At 42.1% G+C, this 12,817-nt stretch overlaps 1 protein-coding gene across 5 annotated transcripts in view; it reads left to right on the forward strand.

Annotated features, from left to right (window-relative positions):
- Nucleotides 1-12,817, forward strand: part of prox1a (prospero homeobox 1a) — a 50,458-nt gene that overhangs the window by 11,014 nt on the left and 26,627 nt on the right. For 4 of the 5 annotated variants that reach the window (XM_055059235.1, XM_055059232.1, XM_055059233.1 and 1 more), the window contains 2 exons: nt 706-3,008; nt 3,085-3,298. The gene's annotated coding sequence lies outside the window, so the exon portion shown is untranslated. Of the gene's footprint in view, nt 1-705; nt 3,009-3,084; nt 3,299-10,594; nt 11,000-12,817 lie in introns of those variants that run through there. The other variant, XM_055059230.1, reaches the window with a different exon arrangement.

Raw genomic sequence — 12,817 nt, forward strand, 5'->3', positions numbered from 1 at the left:
GACCAAAATCTACAAAACCATTGTGTGAGCCGTAACTGTCTTTGGTGTGACGTGTTGGCCAGCTATGATAAACAAGCAAAACCTTCAGCATGAAGAAGATGAAGATGCTCAGGCAGTCACTCAGATTGTCCAGATATAAGACACATATTGCCTGGTGTGTTCATGGGAGATTTTGTAAATGATTTTTTTCTTTCTTCAACCACTTTTTAGAGCATGAAACATTAAATTAAGATTAGCCGGCGTAGCCACGCTATTCCCCAGTCTCTAGAAAGCTAACACAAGTGAGCCTGTCATTAATCAGATTGCAGATTAGCCTCCTGCGACAAGAAAGTATAGCCTCCTCTGGGTGTGCAGTAGTTGTAATTTTGCTGCTGAAACTGCACCGTAAACACCATGAATGAGGACGAGAGACGAAGACTTCAGGAAGCTCAAAGCACCCACCCAAGAAGCATTGCTGCAACAATGAAAAAACACTTTTTGCACTAAGTACAGAATGGTTAGCTACTATAGATTTGCTTGGATTTTTCAACTTCGGCATTGAAGCTTTATTTTGCTTTACATCTGTGTGTAACGTAATGGCTAATTCACTTTCGAGGGTCTGATTAAAAGATTCTGGCTATTATGCTAAATGTAAGAATACAGGTGATATAATATCTATAAATGTTTATGATTTCTACGCCTACTTGTTGTTTTTTCCATTTTTAGGAGGGTCAAAGCATTACTTCGGGGCACCAGACCGTTAATTCTGTGTTATTAATAGAAGATCATGGAGCAAGAAGAACATCAGCGCCACGTTCTCTCATAAATGGAGATAATTATCTTGGCATCATAAAATCACACACACTTGAATCTGTGTCCAATCAAACACAGTTATAGCCATTTTTACTGCTGCTGCTGTTCATGTTGGACAGATGTGCGCGGTAATGGCATAGAGCGGGTGTTAGAAACAAACATTATAGATAATGTCCACGTGCATATCCGAGTTAATCATCAGAAGAAGTCTTCAAGCTCAGTTTCCAGGTTGCCACCTTACCCAGGGAAGCGGGTGTGGAGGTCCGCTCACCCGCTTACACACATTTATCATATTTAACACCTAGTAAGGAGGCCTGGTGACCCGAAAGAAACCGCAGACAGCTTGAAGATGGCGGGAGGACGAGGAGGAGACGGGCTGAAGACACAGCTGTTATTAGCTTTTCCGCCAGACGGCGGATGAGACGGAAGCTGAGACAGTTGGACTGGAGAAGGAACGGCTGGACGGGAAAAGGGGGAAGATGGGAGATCCTTGGAGGGAAAGGAGGAGATTGTGGAGCATTAATAATGAACGGCGGGTCCTTGGAGACCGTGTTCACACATTAATAATGAATCACATTCAGCTGGACGGCCAAACTCACATCTCGGCACAACTTAAGGGGAGAAACAGCAGAAAATTGAATGTAACGCTTTAGGGTGAATTTGGTCAACTTTTTACTTTGTAAAAATATTCATATCACATTAAAACCTTAAACTTCAATGCAATTTATTGCATTTATTCAACAACATAGAAGTAAATGTGAAGTTTAGGACAACCGTGAACTAAAATCCAGTAAAATAAGGACAGGTATATTTACTTGTATGGCATATTTTAGCTGCAAAACAATTCAAAGAGGATTGCATGATGAAAACTTAAAACAGTACAATAAATGACCCGGACTAGAGCCTAAAACTAATGATGTTCCAGCTATTATTAATCAAAAGACATGTTTAAAAAGTGGGGGGCGTGGAGGGAGGTTTGTACAGGAACTCAGTGTTTTGGCAGCTTTGCAGATTTTTTTCCAGATCAGTGAACTGGAAGCTGCTTCTCTATGTTTGGTTCTGGTTCTGAGGATGCAGAGCAGATCAGATCCAGAAGACCTGAGAGGCACATTATCACTTCTTGATGATGTAAGGTAGAGCTGTGCATCATTTCCATAATTATGCTAACTTACCTGTTATGAGTTAGTGGAAGATGTGGATATGAAATGATAAAGGAAACCTTTATTAATGTGAATTTTTTTTTTTATCAGACTGGTTTCACTTTGAATCCACTTCACAAAATCTTGATAAATTATTGAAAACATTTGGGTTGGCATGAAATGTGGAAAAGTTCAAGAGATTGGAAAAACTCTTAAAAAACTATAATACAGTAAAATATGTATTCAAACTAAAAAAAACCAGCAACTCAACAGTAGGTATATGTTGTTCAACTTAAATAATAACGATCATGAATGGCTTCCAGAGTGGGAGTTGAAACGGGCTGCTTTCGTAGATTACCCTGCGGCGGGAGCAGATACGGCGAAATGATTCCTAAAAGAGGTCAGGGGTGGAGTTCGAAACGTTCCCAAAAAGCATGTTTCTGCTCACAGTAATTGAAACAAATGAACATGGAGAGTCTGGTGTGGACTGCCAGCTCCTGGTTTTACCCGGAGAAGGACGCAGAGACACAAGCACACATTAACTTCTCAATTACCTCATTTTCCCTCTTCGTCTCTAACATCTTCCCATCGCTATTTCGCACACACTCACTCCCTCATTCGGCGTGTACACACACTCGCGCGCAAGCAAATGAGCTGCTTGCTTAAAGCAAATGGGCGGCCCTGATGTTGATTTGCTGCCATTTGCCAACAAAGACCTCAGCTTGTTGCCCCTTCATCCCTCTTTATCAGCCTGTTCTTCTTCCCCTCGCTCTAGCTAGAATGGGTGTGCAGCGCCGAGAGATACACACAAATGGACAAAACGTGTGTATTGGACATTGAGAACACACACACACTGTTCTGGGTGTATAATTACAGTGAGTGAAGCAGCACGGAGGAATAATTACATAGCCTGGTTCCTGTTGTTGTTTCCAACAAATAAACCAGTAAACAAACAAGATGGAGGGTGAGAGAGAGGTCAAGGGATCTCGCATCTGTGCGCCTTCCGTTTTGCAAACGTTTGTCCGTCGCATCACCTGCAGCATCGCTGGGAGCACCGCTGGTGCAAGGCTGCCAAAGGTTTGTCATGTGAAAATTTCAGAGTTTTCTGGAATCAACTTTCAACTCCAATTATTAAATATTTCGTGTGTGACAGGTATTTCCAAAGTGGGCAGGTTTCGATCGTGGAGAAACAGAACCAGGAAGGAAGGAATACAAGGACAGAAGAGGATTTATCCACCGATTAATCAATCAGATTGACTGATTGATCAATTGGTTGATTGAATAGACGAAAGAGAATCAAAGAAGCAAGAACACAGGAAAAATACAATGAAAAAGGGAGAAAGGACACGAGACAAGAGGAAGTAAAGGTCAGCTCAAAACACCAAGTCTTGATGCTAGCTTTGCAACAGTGACATTACCTATCAAACGCTGACGTTAGCCATCAAATGCTAATGCTAGCTATCAAACTCCAAGAGTGGAGATATGGAATGTGACCTTCTGTGTGCTAACATGGTTTCCATTGTGACTATTAAAGGATTCTAAGGCATATTCGGTATTTGCTCAGTTAAAATACAGTTGTTGGTCTTTTTTACAGATTCCACCAATTCTTTGGCATTTATCATAGAAAGTTAGACGCATCAACAGACAAGTGAACATTTTATAGTTGTCGTTTCGCTGGAGATTTATTGAGTTTCATTTAACAGCATCCTGGGTTTCCACTTTATTTTGGGGATTTAGACACACTTTTTAATTATGATGCCATTTCCTCCTCTCTGCCAGCAGTTCCACTTCCTTTGCTGTCTCCAAACTTCTTTAATGTGCTCGCAAACAGAGAGTTTCCTAAAGCAGCCGGTGCCCAGGCAGTCACCTGCACTGAAGGGAAATGGAGTGTGAGGTTTTTACTGGCGCTGTGATTACGGGGTACGGCTCAGGAGGAAATGTGTGTTTAGTTTGTTTATGTGCCATCAGACAGCAGGTGGCAGAGTCAGCACAGCACCTCTCGACCCGCACCGGTTCGAGGGGTGTATCAAGGTGCAGGGCAGAGGGGTGGCGCCAGTAAAATTTCCATCCAGACATCTCTAACAAGCAGACGCCGACAGATACGTGTGTATTTAGGTTCGACTCCATCAATCCTGTTTTTTCTGGTAAAAATCGGATTCAACTGCGTGTGTGTGTTTGTGTGTGTGTGTGTGTAGGCTGCGGAGGGTTATCCCACTGTGTGAGATGGAGAAAAAGCAAGGGGGAGGGAGGTTCTCTTCCATGTAGACAAAAAAAAAGGCCGACATGAAAAATGGAGGATAAGTGAGTGCGATGTGAGGAGGCTTTGTTCTAGTGGAGGGCCGGGTTCAGCGGCAGATGAAGAGCTATCTCTTACTGCAAAATCACAGCTCGGCGCAGGTCTCTGCCTTTCATTTGTTTGCTTTTTATCCTTGGTTCGAACTCCCAGTCTGATTATCGGTGGTATTCTATCTCTCTCTCTCCTGCTCTTTATCTTCTTTGGGTTTAATTCAAACTCACCTTCACTGTTTTTCATATTATTTCCTTTTAATTGAAGGAATTTGGGACCACTTTCCTCCCCAGCATTGCAATGAGATTGCTCTTTAGGCGTCTCAAACCAGGCTGAGGTCTTGCCTTTGACTAGGCCATTGCAACACCTTGGTTCTTTTCTCACCTAGCCATTGTGTTCTGGGTTGTCTGCTATGCCTGGACTCATTATCCTTTTCAGAACCCAGATCAGGTTGCGTTATGGTCCTCTCAATGACTCCTTTGCTGGCTTCACTGTCATGCTGCCGTGTTGCAGATCATACAACAAATTTAATATCAGACTATCATAATCTGAGAATATACAAAGAGTTTTTAAATGGCTTCATTCAGTAAGGGACTTCTCACTATGTGAGAAGCAGCCAATCAATTCCTTGGCACTGACTAAAGCAAGCTAAACAAGACTTGGGCACCAAATATAAAAACATAAAATTTTAAAAATGCTGCTTTCTTCTTCACAAATTATTAAACTAATAAATGGTCCAATTAACTGTTGGCTTACTAGTGAACCATGAAATAAAAGAAGTTCAGTCAGTATTAAAGTGATGTTACTGGAGCTGTGTTGAAGTGATGGGTTAAACTGGGACACACAGTGAAACAAACTCCCAATTCTTTTATTCATGAATGCATTAATCTGCTGTGACTTATTTACGGACAAAGCGTTAATAAAGCAGGTGTTTGTCAAACTGTCCAGAGCTTATTCTAATGAACCAAAGGCTACAGCCGTAATGCCTCATGTAAACAGGGCAACATCATTACTCTACAGTTTGATCCCTAAAGCGATGGCTACTTAAAACCTTGCTGAACTCCTGAACGTGATTGTGTACAAAACAGAACGGGTCAATGAGCAGTTATTCAAAAATCAGCTTTCACTGTTTTTGCTTTTTTTTTCTGTCTTTTTGCTCTGTGTTATTTGTGTTTGTTGTTTTTTTTTTTATTCTGCCTCTCGTCGTCCCTCGTGCTTTCGTTGGCTCTGATTTGGGGCACCGATGAAAGTATTTTGAGGAAACATGCTGATTTATTTCTTTTTTTTTTCGGTTTCCACGGGGACCCGGGAAGCCCAACAGCGTCAAAAGAGGCTTCGGCCAGCATCGCACCGCCGCTCTCCTTCTTTCTGTTCATCCCGCTGAATCTCAGCTCATCTTTTAAACACTTTTCTCATTTCTTTACGTCCCACTTTGCCGGCTCGTTTGTTTTTCCTCATTCATCCATTTGAGCGGCTCCATTTCTCCCGCTCCCCCTCTGCTGTCCTCTTCCCTCTCACTCGCTCTTATTCTGCCGTCACCCTTTGTCGTCGTCTGTGTGTGAAGAGCGGCGATAAATAAAGACAAACAGGGCGGATTTTGTTTGTGTGTTCTTTCGAGAGGAGGACGCCGGCTCTCTGATAGCATTGTTAGCCTCTCCACCTCTTCTCACTCCACTGCACAGGCTTTCTTCTCCCCCACCATCCCTCCATCCGCCCTGACCCGGAGCCAGTAAGGCAGCTTCGAGGCCAAGTTTGGGCCAGGACAGGGGCTCCGCCGGGGGGCTGCAGGGAGCATCGTTGCTGGAGGCTGAGGACGGGAACCGAGCCAAGCTCTGGACCCCGGGCCCTGATCTGGCGGGCCAGCCTGCCCACAACAGGGCCTTGATGGCTGGACGCGGCGTAGGGCAGAGCGGGGAAGCGGAGGGCTGGAGGTCTCAGCAGTGGCAATGGCAGCAGCTAGATTAAGACCTTTTCTCCTAGAGTCACCACAACGGACAAAGTCTACATACACACATACACACACCGCCTCTATTCAGCTTCATCCATCAGAGACAGAAACGCGTGAATAAGCTCGCGAACGGGTCGAAGCTTTATAAGACTGATTAAAACAAACAAAAAAAGAACATACTGAAGGAAAGAATAGAAAAAAAGTGGAGATGAATTAGTTTTGTAGTGAAGAAAAGGGAAAAAAAAAAGCATGATCAGGAGGAGGATTTACGACAATCGGCTTTTGCCCGTATGTCGGTTGGGAAAAGTTGGGAAAGAGCCAAGTTTGGACAATAAGTCAACAAAGAAGTTAATGCAAAAGACAGAAAACAGTAAATGTAGCATAATGTAGACTGCCAGCATTAAGTGCTATCCATTTAATATAATGTCGGTTCTCTGTTTCGAGATAGAAGAGGTTGAACAGAATTGCTTTAGCGGACTGTGTCTCATGAACTTGCTTTTTACATTTTAATGTAATAAGTAGCTCGTGAGTTTTCTTGCAGCAAGTCTTCACATCCGAGACAATTGACATCATCCGAAAGGTCAAAGGTCAGACCGACGGAAGTGGAGATTAGAAAGAAAGAAAGCAGGCATATATCACAACTGCTAGCAGATGGTAAAAGTGTGAAAAGTTTTCGTGGAGCTGCAGAAATGCGCTCACCTTTCTCCATATCACGGTTAGCACCAGTTGTCCCAGCTGGAAGTCAAGCTGCAGAGTAACACTTTGTAACATCACAATGACTGTTTAAAGCTGTAAAATATATATTATATTCATGTTCTTGTCGATGCATATCGCAGTGATCAGGTAGAATGCTGCAAACCAAGACCCCGCAAATAAAGAAGTTAAGCTTTTTTTGCATATTCTTGCTAATGAGCACCATTATACATTAATAATAAAATGCTTTTTGTAGTCTTTCACTTAAATTCAGTCACTTTTGACAATCCTGGTCAGAAACTTGTAGTTTACCAGCAAAAGCCCAGCTTTAAACCAAACAATTTTAGGCTGTTAAACCTTATTCAGGTAACTTACAGTAGAGCTGCTGAATTTTTTTATTTATTTATTTTTTTGCCCTTGATAATTTACTGGAGTTTTCTCTATTTTTCAGCACATTGTGAGACTTTTGGGACAAAAGAAGACAAAGGCAAAAAAAAAAAAAAAGGAGTAGATGATGTGTCTGAAAGTTCACCAGTATAAATAAACCCATATTCATTTCTCTTTGTGTCTGCTAATGTCCATGCTTCTGGTCACAGTGGCGCTCAGATACCTGGTAATGCCTGCAATAAGACCTTTTTACCACCTCTTACCTCTTCACCTATACCCCGCTCTACTTTTATAGTCCACGTGTGTGTGCGTGCACGAGTGTGTGTCTGCGTCGGAGCTCTCAGAGAGGACCCTGGGACCCTCCTCAACAGAGAGAGCTTTTAGCTCTTCCTCGCTAATGTCCTGAATAATGGCATCTTGATGGAGACTGAGCGCAGGGAAAAGAGGTAGAGGAGGGGAGGGTAGGGGGGACGGAGACAGAGAGAAAGACAGAATGAGAAACCTACGGCCGGGTGTCTTTACCCGCCGAGCGGGACCACCATTATTCCCTCTCTCAGCCCTTCTGGTTTCATTATTCCCTGTTTGTGTTTTTCAGGATGATCATCCAGACATTTTGGAAGGAGTCCCTCCCTCCCTCCATCCATCCTTTTAGCAGCTGCAACTTTTCATAACAATGTGGCATTATGTTGGAAGAAAAAGCTTTCATGTTTCAGCACCAAAAAGTTTCACCTGGGCGTAATAAAAAAAAAATGTTATAGTAACTCTGGCTCTGAGTGCTAAAAAAAACACAAAACAGGAAGTAACATGTGCATGTCCTTCTTGAGTGTGCGGCTGAAACAGAAACAGGAACTGGAATGAAACAACTCAGGACTTACAAGGTAGACGGCGCTTCCCGTTTTTTTTTTTTTCCTCCCGCGACGTCGACACACGCAGAGCAGCTGCTGGGCTGTTCTTCTTCTTCCCGTGTTCCTGCCACCCCGCTTTTCCGCCTCATCGGCTCTCTCGGCTCAAATCGGCCCGTTAGCAGCAGCAGCTAACGGCTAATGGCGGCGGCTTTTCATGTAAAGTTTAGTGGAAGGAAGAAGTTTGAAAACTAACTGCAGTATTGGGCTAAATGAACTTTCCAACACTTGGAATGCAATTTATATTCTTAAAATTATGTTTTGTGAGTTCTCTTCAAGAAGTGAAATAGATATTTTCTTTAGATGTATTTTCGATTGTCAGTGTTTCTTTTCATTTTAAAACCCTTTTGACCAAATGAGAAGCTCTGCTTCAGTCGTCCTCAAAAAGAAGAGATGATGACGACTGCATTTTGTAAAACAGAAGAAAAAAAGAATATCTATGTCCAGTGAAGGATGTTACCTAAATGATTTTCTGGATTGTTCTGCATCAACACATCAAACAACCTACTTAGCTCATCTGTAATGTCAAGAGGAAGACGGGAGACGCCGAACAGAATCTTCTGCTTCACAGAATCTTCTGCACTTTGCCGTAAGAAAGTGCAACAGAGTTTTTCCTTCCACCAAATTTTCCGCTAATCTGCTTGGAAACGACGCTCTAAACACCCAGCGATGACCTTTCCTGCCTCCTTCTCTGGCTTCCCGGCTATGACATAAAATTTGGGGTTTAAAAAAATAAATATATAAGTTTTAATTCACTGCAAAAACATTAGAATTAACAGCTTGGAAAGAAAAAAAACTGTTTGGACTGAATTATGATAATAATAATAATATACTGAGGTGCTCCTGTGTGAGTGTTTGCCAGCTGAGACTGGAAGGTCAGTGCGTGTGTGTGTGTGTGTGTGTGTGTGTGTGTGTGTGTGTGTGTGTGTGTGTGTGTGTGTGTGTGTGTGTGTGTGTGTGTGTGTGTGTGTGTGTGTGTGTGTGTGTACACAGTTTGGACAGTTTAGAAATTGTTTTCTCTGCGTTTTACAAATTGAAGCGCACACACACTCTCACACACAGCTCTGATTTCTTTCCTTTCTCTGCATAATAATAATTTGGAAAAAAAAAAGACATATTTTTTATTTCATTTTCACAAAACCGACTAAAACAATTCCTCCCTCCTCGGCCTCACATGAAAACCATTTCCGCCCTAAACGAGGAGCATCTCTGACCTCAGCATCCGCGCGTGTTTGAAGCCGCAGCATCCACGCCGCGTCACTTATTAAATATGAGCCATAGCGTTATGACCGCAGAGTATTTAAGGGAAAACAATCGGGGCCTCGACTGGAACATGCCTTCCGTTTTGAGGTTCGTTTCGGGAGCCGCTCCTGCGTCTAACGCTGCACGAATAATAATAATTGTTATTATTGTTAAATAAAAATGTTTTCCATTTTTATTTAAATCTTTAAGAAGTTTGAAGCGGATTGGAATGTGAGCCGCCCTCAATTTTAGTTGAGGGGGAAAAAAACTAATTAATACTTTGAAAACTTTATAGAAATTATTTTGTTTTGTTATATATAAAAAAAATAAAAAGAAATGAAATGAAGCCGCGGAGTTGGGCTCGCGCTGAACGTTTTTTTTTTTTTTTTTTTTTTTTTGCTGGAACGTCGCGCGCCTTTTCACGTGCGAAAGCCGCCCGCGACTGACGCGCGAGCTCTGACAGTGATGGCACGCGGAGGACCGGAGCGCGTTTATTCCAAACGGTTTTTATTATTATTATTATTATTATTATTAGGCTATTTTAGGTCTGGATGGAACTTTGAAAATAACATATTTGATTTTTTTTTCTTTTTTAGTAAAAAAATTAAGAAATTACTGGGGATGATTAATAAAATCTTATTGGTAAATTAACTTTTGTGTTTTTTTCCCCCAAAGTTATTCCCTTATATATATATTTTTTTTTTTAATTTTTTTTCATCTGTCTCCATTCATTTAAACTCTCCGAATTCGTAAAATAAAAAATGGGCTATATATCTAAAAAAAACAAAACAAAAAAAATAAACAAATAAATAAATAGTTCAATAAATTGAAACAATTTAGAAAGCGAAGGTCGATATTTTAAAAATGTAGGATGAAAGTAAAAAAGCTGAGAAAAGCAGATTTTTTTATTTATATCACTGTTATGATTTCTGGTGTCGTAAAATGGCTTTTCATGAAAGCTGACTATATCTATAATTCAACGTCAGTTTAAACAGCTAATAAGTGAATGAAATGAGGACGCCTCAGTTTACCCCTCATCCTCTCTGCGCGCCTTCTTATAAATAAAATCCAGCGTCCTCCCCCCCCCCACCTACCCCCCGCCGGTTCCTCGTCCTTATTGGTCAGACGGAGCCGTTACCTCACTCCGGGGACGGTGACGCAGCGTCTTCGCGTATCCTTCTGTCTTTTTTTTTTTTTTTCTCTCTCTCTTCTCACCCCCTTCCTCCCGTTCCTTCTTGTTCCTTTACGCGGAGAGTCCTCCAGTCCGCTCAGACGGGATAAAGAGACGCGGAGCCGGCGCAGGGGTGCGCTCGATAACTAAACACTTCCCATCCCGGGAGGAGAGCGGCGCGCAGGAACACACGCTCTCTCCGTCTCCGAGCGTCTCCTGCTCTCTCTCTCTCTCTCTCTCTCGCTCTTTCTCTCTCTCTCTCTTTCTCTCTCTCTCATTCTCCCTCTGCGTTTCGCGCACACACGCGCGCACACGCGTCCGTCTCCACTTGGCCGTAGTAAATTACGGCGTTGATCTGAAAGGGCGAGCGTGGATCTGTCTCTTCTCTTCGCTCCTTTTTGCTCGACGGAGGGATCCGGGGAGGCGCGGAGGAGAGAAGTAAGTAGAAAAGCTTCGTCCGCCGCCGCTCAACTTTTACGCTTCGCTCCCGTTTTCAGGTCGTCCACAAACGTGAGCACAAAAAAGAAAAGAAAAAAAAAGACAACCAAAATACAGATCAAAGTTCACAGGCTGGCTCTGATCCGCTGTTTTCTTCTATGCATTTTGTTTGACCTTTTCCATCTGTTTAGTGTTTCAGTTTGGATCACTAACAGAGCTGTATCAAGTTCCCCTCTCAGCTGGCTTCGAGATTAAGACAAAAATGCAAAGAAATGTGTTTGCAGATGAAAATGTGCGTACGGTGTCATTATGGTGTCACTGTTGTTTGGAACGCGAGAAACGTCCCCGGGTCTCCCGTGCGTAAAACTCCGGGTTCGGAGCGCACGCTGACCTGGACTTCAGATTCCAGACTCTCGTTTAATTTTCGGTGAAAAATGTCCGGAGTTCTGAAAAGTAGAGTTGCAGATTCGACTGTCAGATTAGAAATGCAGAACAAAGTGTTGATAAAACCTTCAGATTCAACTTAATTCTGCTCCTGCGTTCCCTCCTTACATGTTCAAATGGTCATTTCTTGCATTCTTCCAGTCTCACTTCTCATTTGCAGAGATGTTTGTCCTGCTATTTCCATTCAGAGCAAAACTCAAGTTTCGGTTTTGACACCAAAAACCTCACTTGCGCGCCCCTCTCACATCTCCTTTTCAGTCAGCCTCACCTTTAAAGCTTCCAACTTTCATCCGTGTGGAGGAAAAAAATGTGTAAAGTGTTTTGAGTTTGAAGGAGACGCCTGCTGTTTTTTTTTTGTTTTGTTTTTTGTTTTTTGTGATCTGCGCTTTCCAATCAAGTGCGAGATGTCACTTTTAGATAAATCTCGGTTCAAACAATGCAATGTGTGTGTGAATGCATTCGTTTTATTCAGCAATAATGTCTTAGAGAAAATCTTTGCAGGAATGCATGCTTTATTTTGTGAGTCATTTTCCTACAATGACTGACCGTGAAATCCTTTGCAAAACAGATGCAAACTGTGACACGGACAGCGCTGCTTGTGTGTGTGTGTGAGTGAGTGTGTGTGAGATGGTAATAACCTGCTTCCACAACAGCTTCAAACTTTTCTCCCTCTTTTCAGAAAAACTAAAAACAGGTTGGAAAGAAACATTTTGTCATTTGACGAAGCTGAACATTGACAGACGAAACCGTGAGGGTTTCAAATATCTGTAAAAAGGTCATTGTGGCTGAATAAGTTAAAAATGTATTTCTTAGACTTCAAGATGTGCTGGTGGTGGAAGTTTCTACCAGACAGGCCAGTGTGTGTAAGAGTCCAACAACATACGGTAGCCCTAACTGCCCAAAAAGGCAATAAAAAAATAAATAGCATGACAAGTTATGAACATACCGAAACACTTGCAGTCTTTTACTTCAAATCTCAACATGAAATTTCAATCTGAAATCTGTTAAATTTATATGGAATGATATTCAACATCTCGGCTCATTTACAATAAGGCTGATTGTCGTAGATGTTACTTTTTGTCTTGCTGTTTGGATCGTCTTCTTTTTTCCTTTCCCCTCTTCATGTTGTCACTTGCAGAAATTCAAAGTAAAATTCACTACAAGTGAATTGTTTTTTTTCCCCTAATTTCAGAGTGGAAAAGGATTAATGGGCTGCGTTGTGAAATTTTGCTGGCTAAACGTCACTTTGACCTGTCTCGTTTGCTTAAAAAAGGTCCAATGTCCATCTATTGGGAGACAAACAGAAAGCTGGATTCACCTCTTTACCTCCAGAGTAAATTCTGTCAAAATAAAAGTTTTACTTAACTGATAAAA

This window comes from Poeciliopsis prolifica, unplaced genomic scaffold (assembly GCF_027474105.1).
Source record: "Poeciliopsis prolifica strain line A6 unplaced genomic scaffold, Auburn_PproV2 SCAFFOLD053, whole genome shotgun sequence".
NCBI lineage: Eukaryota > Metazoa > Chordata > Actinopteri > Cyprinodontiformes > Poeciliidae > Poeciliopsis > Poeciliopsis prolifica.